A 10,711-nucleotide genomic window follows, 5' to 3' on the forward strand; every position below is an offset into this window, starting at 1 on the left:
TTGTTCCCAGAAAATATGATAATGATATTATCAAAGCATTTCTGAATATATGTATTTTATTTATATTAAAACATTAGGATGTTATTGTCAATACAGAAACATATAACAGCCCAAAAATTACAAATAAAACTTTTCATTTTTAAATTGGGAATTTTATTCATAATTGTTTAAAAGAAATACATTATAGTATCCATAATAATAAATTCGGAAAATGATGGAGAGTGAATGCTACGCCATCAAGTCGGGCCCTTCCCTTTAGTACTGGAAGTACCTGAAACATTCTAATAAACTATAAGCAAAAGCTTAGTGAAATTCTCAAATAACACATACCAAGCATGCAAATAGGCCCATCCCTAGAGTTCGTACCAACCCAACACAAATATGGACTCCAGCCCTAGGGCCTCGCCCTGAGGTTTATTTCAACCCAACAATTCATAGTGGGCCCTACCCTGGGGTATATTTCAACCTTATATATCATATTGGGCCCCCGCCCTAGGGTGTATTTCAACCCAATCATAACATACCACATACAACAATTAATATATTGCATAACAAATAATAGGTTGGACTTGGTGCCTTCGACCCGTAATACCAAGAAGAGACTCACCTCGCTCTGATGAAAGTAAAATATGCTCGTCTACCAATCCAAAATCTCACACTGTAATGATATACAATTACCTTAATTAGGATTATGACACAAACCAGACTACAGGCCATAAATCCTCCACTAAGGCCCAAAAGTCTTTCTTCCTAACTTTAAGGCTTGCTCACCATTTCCTTCTCCTTACTAACACGCCAAAAGGGGGGGTATTTTTAGGCACTTTCAAGCTCAAGGATCACTCGCAAAAGAATTAGGGTTTTAGAGACGTTTGAAAGCAATGGAGGCTGATAAGGAAGGGGGTCCAAGGTCATAAAAGAGCTTAAATAGGGCACAAGCCCGATAATTAGGGTTTTTGACCTCGGCCTCGTATGCCCCACATCTGATCTTGTGCGCCCAGAGTACGAGCCTTAGCCACCCGATGCATCCACTTGTGTATGCTAAGCATACACACATGTACGCCCAGTATACGGAGGGTCCTCAATTTCCAAAAATTAAATACCTCAAGGGTTAAATGAAATACCTGGATTGTTGAATGGTACAATGTTAGGTGCATAAATTGCACTTGTTCATAAGCTAATTTCATGTTTATTTATAGCATTGCATTGCATTTTTAGTGTAATATTCATTCAATTTGCATTTAAGGACATTATCGAGGATATATCAATATTTCACCATTTTTTGTGGATATTTCAGGGTGATTTGAAGATTGGATCATGCTTAGGATGGTCAAGGGAAGCTCTCAGTGAAATTTCGGAACTTTCGGAGCTAAATTGAAGAAATGAAGAAAATCAGGAATTGAATTTTATGAACTGCATTACACAGCCCGCGCTTTGGCAAGGCATAGGTTATGCGGCCGCGCTTTGGAAGTATTTCAGCACATTAGAGTCATTACACGGTCGTGTAATGGCAAGGCATACGTTACACGAGCCGTGTAACGTGATTTGATCAAAATTTGAATTCTTAACTTCTGATTTATCATGTTCTTCTGGCAAATTTAAAAACATAACTTCGACAAGAAACTTGAAGGGGACGATTTTGGTGTATCATATCATCATCTAGCATCCTGGAAACACTTTATTTTACATTTTGTAAGTTAATTTGAAGATCAAACTAGTTGAATTTGTAGTTTAATTTAGACATGTGTGGCTGATTTCTTTATCATTTTCGATTCTGGATTCCTAAGTGTTTGTTGTTAAGTTGTACTTTGCACTTGACTTTATGTTTATTATCTAGTAATCTTTGATTTGGACTTAATTACATGTTTGATTGGTTCTCTTTTCACTTGATCAATGAATTAGGGTTCTTATCAATCTAGTTAATCAAATTGTGAAATTCGTATATGTTTTATGATTTGATGTTAGTAACATGCACTTGATTGGTTGTAATTGTTGGATTAGTGTCTAAGCCCGTAACCATATTTGTCAAGTACTTGACCCGATTGTGCATGGTCCTTTTGGGTTGCCTTCACCATAGCAACTTGACTGGAGAAATAATAGAGAAAGAGGTTATTATGATTTATTAATATTTTATAAGAATAATATATTAAATGAGAAATCATATTTGTTTAATTAATATTGGTCAATAATTAATTAAGAATTAATTTAGTGATCAAGTGTAATTAATTAAACTAGAGGGGTTGAATTGTAATTATGTGATAGTTACAAAATATGGTAATGGTTATCCTAGATATAGGTTGGATGAATTCAAAGGATAAGATATCCTTGAAATCTTCCAAAGGATAAAGGATAAGGGTTTTCAAGGCTTATCTTATGATTGCTTGGTGGGCAAGCAACTGGATAAGGATAAGGACTGAAACCCTAATCTCTACACCTATATAAACACCCCTTTGGCACATGAATTCGTCCATGCCTTGTCTATGGTTCCTAGGGACGAATTTCATACCTCTTCTCTCTCTCTCTCTCTCTCTCTCTCTCTCTCTCTCTTGTCTCTCCATTTGCTCTTGGTGTTTGTGAGCCATTAGAGGTACTACACTTGTGGTACTTGCTTTCAAGACTTAGGGTTTGAAGATTTGAGTTGTTATTACAATATAACATCAAGAGGTATGTGATCTAACCTACTATGTGTATTTTAAAAATACTAGTGCATATTAGGGTTTCTATATGTGTTCATAATGTTGTATAACTAATAGTGATAACATAGATCATATTCTAGGGTTGCATGCACACATAGGATTGTTTGTATAAAACCCATCAGTGGTATCAGAGCCTTTGGTTAACTTGTTTTCAATTAGTATTACACAATTGTATGAACTTGACATACTAGGGTTTATAGCCAATAAACCCTAGGAGGCTAGAAATTTCGTGATTAGGGTTTCTATACCCCAATTTGCGAAAATTTGAAAGGGTTTTCAAATCCTTTCCTTAAGCCTCAAGATTTCGAAATCTAGGGTTTGCAAAACCCTATGATTTTCGAAATTAGCCTCCTCCCCAAGATAAGATCCTAAATTTTAGGGATTTGGATTATCCTATATCTTGTAATTATCCTTTAATGGTCATATATGGTAATTAAAGATTTTGAATTATCCTATCCCATGATTTTCGAAATTTAGAGGGATTAAAAGGATTAGGATAAATTAATTGTTTAATTGGTAATTATCATTTATGATCTAGATAATCCCTTATGATTTAATAATTTAAATTAATAGTTTAATTCAAGATAATTATTAAATCAAGAGTTTTAATATTTAAAATTTTAATTTAAATAGTCTTAAATTCGATTTTAAAGTGAGATTAAAACCTAATTGTTTTGAAAAGTTTCAAAAACTTGCCCTCAAGTTTTGGAATTTAAATTGTTTGATTAAAAGTTTAATTTTGAAAATGTTAAATTCTAAAACCCTAAAGTTTGAAAAGTTCAAATTACACCCTTATGGTTTTATTAAATTAATTAAGTGTATAATTAAAAGAGAGTTAATAAATCCATAATGATATGGTTTATATTTTATTAAAAGTGTAATTTATAAAATTTAAACCACCTAGTATTTTAAAAGTGTAAAATACACCCTTATACTATATATAACATTGAAAGTCTAATATTATATATGTATAACTAAAATGCTAGTCTTACCGTTAGTAGGCCTCATTCACGAAGCCAATCTATAAGGGAGGTATAAGGTTATGGCCTATAAAATGGTCGTTTAATGGGTTTCCACTCTCACCCACCGCTTCCTTGATTGGTGGAGGGTCGTTAGCCGAACGGGTAGGATAGGGTAATCCTTTTTCATTAATAAGTATAATGAATCTATGTAAAGTAATTAAACGCTTTTACAAATTCCCAATCCTAGTTACTTTAGGCAAAAGTGAAATTGATGCAATCCCATGAAATTATACTTTGTACCCTTGTTAAGACGTTAGTGGAGCGCGTGTGGTTAACCGAAACACAAATTAGGTTCTAAGCAAAGGTAGCAAAGGGTGACTCAATGTTTGTCATAGTTCGATGGAGCGTGTGTGGTTTACCGGCACATCGAATAGGTGACTGTAACAATGAGGGCACCATGTAGATTTGCATGGTTATTCACACCCACTTTGTGATCCTCGGCATCCCAGTCACAAACGAGAGGGGCATATCGAGATTTTAACATGCCATTGAAAAGTTCAATGAATCTCAAAGGAAATCTAGGAATTATTAATACATTTAAAACTTAAGCCTTTATGTTTTTCATGGTGAAGAATTAGTGAATCGTCATTCACTTACCTCCGAATTATTTGCATGTTGGATTACGGCATCCCTCTTCTAATGTGTAAATAATGTTGTTGGATCCTAGCCTTAATGTCTCATTTGTGTGTTTCATTAAGGATTCAATCAACTAACTTGAAATTTCTCCCGTTTTGTAGATGTCTGATTCTAATTGTGGTCTTCCCGAATCCCAAGGATAAAGTGTTCCTGTTGAAAGTGAAAGCTTGTTCCAAAGTGAAGGATCAATTTGGACTAGCTTGATTTCACTTCTTCCTCCTCCTCCCGTTGTTCTCCCTGACCCACAAGAACGAAGATTTGAAAGGTTTAAGATCACTGAAGCCCTATTGGCAATGGAACATGAAGATGGTAAACTCGTGTGTGCTCACGTCCTAGGAATGAAATCACACATTGATAGGTTGATTATGTTGGGTGCGTCTTTCCCCAATAGGTTGGTTGTGGATTGGGTTCTTCAGTCACTCCCTAAATCATATGATAAGTTCATAAGAGAGTATTATATGATGGATCTTAACGCGACCCTCATTGACTTAACTTACATGCTTATTGTTGCTGAATCAGAAATGATTTGGCGAAGCAATGGAGCATATTTGTTTGATAATTCAACCAACCATGCCTCCGTGGACACTCTAGAAGAACCCACTAGTTTTTGCTGCCAAGAGAAGGGGAAATGGATACGAAGCTGCCCAAAGGACCTGAAGAGTCTAAGAGATGGGAGAGTCAAGAAGTATGGCTTTACTTCAGGTGTAAAATCCACTATCTAACTCCATTAAATTCCTATTCTTTATACATAATGTGATAAGATTACATTTGCATGTTTTGCAGAATTAGAGAAAACAGAGGAAGTTTGATGGAAGAGCAAGATGAGTCTGATCACGAAGAAATGGATTACGATCGCATGGATTCGAAGATCAGATTTTGAGCTTAGGAAGTTATGATAGAATTGTTAGGAGTATTTGATTACATATCTTTTCAGTTGAATTTTGCATTGTAAGGACATGTTTTTCACTGCTTTTATGAATAAAATAAATTTTGGTTTTATTTTATTTGTTTATCCTTACAATGGCATATATGAAAAATTGATGTTTGTGTACTTCTATTATTAGCAAAATGGATTTGATTCTTAATTAGGTTATTTATGGAAGTGTCCAGAGTTTACCAAATAGGGAGAGTTTCTCATCGCCCAAGTTTCAAGTGGATGGGAACTTGGAATCGTATAACAAGTATTATATGATGAATGGAAACTTTCACATTTGGGAAATTTGGACTAATTCCTTGACAAAGTGTCAATTGAAGGACTAGGAGATAAAATACACTAGTTTGTACATTGATCAAGTCTACCACAAGGGTGACAAAGATATTTGTCATGATTTACTAAAGCTTAGTGAATCTGGTTATACTTATAAGATTGAGTATAACTCTGGGTCGATTAAAAGAGTTTCAATCAATAGCAGAACGAATAAGAAGAATCAAGGAAGCAGAAAGATAAAAGTTTTTCTGTTCTAAGAAGAAGGGAGAGTACATTTTATTATGTTTTATGATAATTCTTAATGATTAAGAACCATATCTCAATTGATCCTCTAAGTTAGTCTTAGTACAATTTGTATGTCTAAGAAGAGTAATCGATAACTGTGGAAATGGTTGAATCAAGAAGTCAATCATACTTCGTTCCATTATCAAGTCTTAGAGTAATACTCCAAGATTGTGAATTGAGTGACAAGTCTTAAGAAGGTTTATAACATTCATCAAATGTGGAATTTGGAAAAAGGATTTTCTTATTCTTGCACATTTGAAATTGGTAAGTTGCGATGTCTTGGATAAGACGAAGACCAACTAGGACCAATTATGTGAAGTGTTTGTCTAGATAAAACCTACACTAACTCTTGAATATTTGTTTGTCAAGAAATGTTTCTTGACAAGAGAATCTTATATGTTAAGGAGTCAGTGGGAGTCTTAATGGTCTTGAAAGGTTTCAAGAACAAATCAAGAATAAACCTTATCAATCATCCCTAGCACACGACTTGAGGTTTACAACCTATCATGTTGACACTAATTCTATTTCTTTGCCATTCCAATTGAGTTGATTATGCATGTGAGTTCTATGAGTTCTCAATGAGTTGTATAGGGGCAAGGCACCTTGTTCAATGGAAAGTACATTGAAATAAAGGGGTGGGCTGTTCAATAACTTGGAAGTAATGGTGGGACCCTTGATGGCAAGAAATTAAGAAGAACAAGTTATATCCATAAGAAGTTTGAATTTTTCACTAACATTATCTTGTGATTATGGTTATGACGAATTCACATGGGTGGGAATGTATACACCACAAAATCTAAGTGTCATATGGTTTCTCTCATTCATGAAAATGATTGTGAGGAAACGCTATCACTAAGAGAGATTTTGAAGATAGCATTATGTGATTTGGGTTTCTCAAATTCAACTATGATTACGGCATACCTCTTCATAGTTCGAATTGTGGGAAATGGCAAATGGGTCTGAACATTTTAGACTTATTGATATGAGTCCTAGAATCGTTTAGACATATACATATGAGATGTCCTAGGAAAAGTATATGAGTTTGAGAAGCTTAGATAAAGTCTTATCAAAGCATCTAGTATTAGAAATATGAACTTAAGAAATTGCTTTCTAGAAGTTCAGCTGATTTCTGAATACATGTCGAAGCTAGTGGGAGCATAAGTGTTATGTTGGTAAAGAAATAATCATCATGTAAGTGGGAGCATGATTATTATGGTAAGTATTTCAAGTTAGCAATATTAATTATAGAAAACAAGAGTTATACTTTGCAAAGTTGTAAGAGTTGAAAAGTTGTTTTGCTATAATTAAGGGAGAGAATATTATACTTCGTTTCAAAAATATAAGGCTTAGATTTAGAAATTTTAATAAATTTAGTCAAAGGATACATAGTGAGTTCTTAAATGTTGATTATGATTATGGCATCCCTCTTCATAGTTTGAATTGTAAGAACGTGACACATAAAATACTATGGCAGAAGATTGATAAAGTATCATATCTTTATGTAAGACACTATGCATCATGTCCCATACACTTCGGGTATAGGAATAATTGCATATGCTGTATTATTTGACCATTCAAAAAAATTTCCAAATGTCTAGCGCATTAAGAAGGAAAAAGGACAAGAATTGGTATGACTAAGATAATTAAACAACTATCAAAGAACGATCTAAAGTTCACTGAGGATTGGTCGCTTGTGAGTAGTTGGAAGTATGGTATTGAATGGACCATATCGACATTATTATTATGAATAAATAAGATTCTATTAATTATGAGTTGTCATATGGTAAATATGGAAATGTTTCCATAATTGGGAGTTGGAAATTAAGGATTTATGTCTATATTAGAAAATTTTATGCAAAAGGATGTTCAAAGGAATGTACTTTGAGTGAGAGACATCACATCTATAAAATTTTTCTGTAACAATTTTGATAGAAGACCTTGTGATTTTGTTGGCCGAGTCTTTGTGATTTTTGTGTCGTGGCTTCACAAGAGGATCATTGCATAAAATATTAGAATTTGACATATTCTAAAAGATGGCAAGAATTTGGTATTCTTACAATAATTATAAGGATTGGGGATTGGGAAATGAGTTTCATTTGAAAAGTTTTTCAATTGATCTATTTCACAAAGTATGGACCATAGGAAACCAAAGTGTGCATGCTTGGAGCATGGGACAATTGTGGTTATGATTCGAGTTATAAAGTTGATTATCTGAAACATTAAACAATGGATAATGAGTAATCAATATGGTGATGAATAAAAGGTGTTTTATTTATACTCAAAGGTCTGGGACCATATAGGATTAGTATTATTCTTGTGTTTCACTTTGCATGTTTTGCCTTCTAGAATAATTGAGTTTATTAAGAATAATCGAATTATTCAAACGGTCCGCAGTCGTTAATATGTTGGAAGTAGGTATGAATGAAGACTGTCATGAATTGGTTTGTAGATTGTCTAAAGTGTATTAGACATAGCAAAGGTTTGCTACAACGTTCATGAGTGCTTATGAATATGATTTTGAGCATTGGATTAAACCCACGCTCACTTGGATCGCTTCATGGATTTTATCACGATCAATTGGTGAGACGATAATATCTTGTATTCTTAAAACCGAGATGTGTGAGTTGTATCTTGCGAATTGGTTACACATTGATAATATGTAAACGCACCAGTAACTTGGTGTTATAAAACTTATTGTTGCATGTGATTTGGTGAGTGAGTGCAAGCAAACATTGAGTCGAAGTTTATCCGTTCCTTTTACCCAAAGTGGGATAAAAGTGATATATGTGGGCCCCTCGATGATTTAGTGATGACAAACGTAAATGCTCGGCCGGGCTAGGGCTAATTTGATTTGTTCAATTAGTCAGTCGTCGTAAATCGGAAATTGGGAAACAACACATAGACTGAGAGAATCATTTCAATCCATGTCTCACGTCTATACGATATCTAGAATGAAGGAATATATGATCCCTTATCTAAAGGACATGTTACTAATAAGATCAGAGTTCGACAGCGTCTTTGAGAGTTGCGATTGCTAATCGGGTAGTACTTACTACTATAGTTACTGGACTTATCCAAGTGGGAGACTATTGGATTAGTGTATAAGCTCATAACCATATTTGTCAAGTACTTGACCCGATTGTGCATGGTCCTTTTAGGTTGCCTTCACCATAGCAACTTGACTGGAGAAATAATAGAGAAATAGGTTATTATGATTTGTTAATATGTTATAAGAATTATATATTAAAGGAGAAATCATATTTGTTTAATTAATATTGGTTAATAATTAATTAAGAATTAATTTAGTGATCAAGTGTAATTAATTAAACTAGAGGGGCTGAATTGTAATTATGTGATGGTTACAAAATATGGTAATGGTTATACTAGATATAGGTTGGACGAATTCAAAGGATAAGATATCCTTGAAATCGTCCAAAGGATAAAGGATAATGGTTTTCAAGGCTTATCTTATGATTGTTTGGTGGGCAAACAACTGGATAAGGATAAGGACAGAAACCCTAATCTCTACACCTATATAAACACCCCTTTGGCACATGAATTCTTCCATGCCTTGTCTATGGTTCCTAGGGACGAATTTCATACCTCTTCTCTCTCTCTCTCTTGTCTCTCCATTTGTTCTTGGTGTTTGTGAGCCATTAGAGGTACTACACTTGTGGTACTTGCTTTCAAGACTTAGGGTTTGAAGATTTGAGTTATTATTACAATATAACAACAAGAGGTATGTGATCTAACCTACTATGTGTATTTCGAAAATACTAGGGCATATTAGGGTTTCTATATGTGTTCATAATGTTGTATAACTAATAGTGATAACATAGATCCAATTCTAGGGTTGCATGCACACATAGGATTGTTTGTATAAAACCCATCAGTAATTAGATCAAAATCAGTGTAATCAAAGATTAAATGTTCATATCCCAAGCTTAGGAGGAATATTGAACATTGTTGGTAATTGTTACAAGAACTTAATGTCATTTAATGATTTGATCCAAGAGCTTGTTTGAATTGAATCAATTAAATGAAGTTTTATTTAAAGAACGTGCTTTGAATAAAACACTTTTGTCAACTTGGGTATTAGAGTTTGTTAATATCTAAATTACCAACCTAGATTGAACATGAATCACAGTCATATTACATCCTACAACATAATACATGTATAGGAATCTGAATCGGAAATGTATTTCTTTTATTGATTTTTAGTATTAATCTTGTTTATTTATGAGAATTAATTCGAGTTCAAACATAATCCCCCATTTTAATATTGTTTGTATGATGTGTGAGAATATGGCTAAATATGAAGTCTCGTATTCCTGTGGACTGACCCTGCTTATTCTATACTATATATAGTGTATGAAGTAGCAGTGAATTGAGTTTTCTTATTATTATCTTATCCCATTATTTGTTGGTTTGACAACCAAACAAATTAGCATCGTTGTCGGGGATACGGTAGTACTAATTGTTTATGCCAAGATCTTTTCACACAGGTACACCTTTACAACTTGATTTCGAGATAGAGAAATATACAAAACAAAGAAGGAAGCAAGCCAGACTTCTAAAGAAACAACAACAATCCGGAGCTTCTTTATCAAATCCATTAAACACATCTAAAAGTACCACCCCATCATCTTCACCTTTACCCGAATTTTAAAATTTTATCCCAATTCCTACCATGGGAGACAACCATGGAGGGAATCCACCTCGAAATCCACCACCTGAACAAACCTTTAGACAATGGGCCACTCAAGATGTTACCCAAAAACCTTTGTGCATTAATTACCCTGCAGTAATAAACTTGGAACTGAAGTTTGGACTCATTCATCTGTTACCTTCATTCTGTGGTCTTAATA

Source organism: Lactuca sativa, chromosome 9 (assembly GCF_002870075.4).
Source record: "Lactuca sativa cultivar Salinas chromosome 9, Lsat_Salinas_v11, whole genome shotgun sequence".
In the NCBI taxonomy this organism is placed as follows: domain Eukaryota; kingdom Viridiplantae; phylum Streptophyta; class Magnoliopsida; order Asterales; family Asteraceae; genus Lactuca; species Lactuca sativa.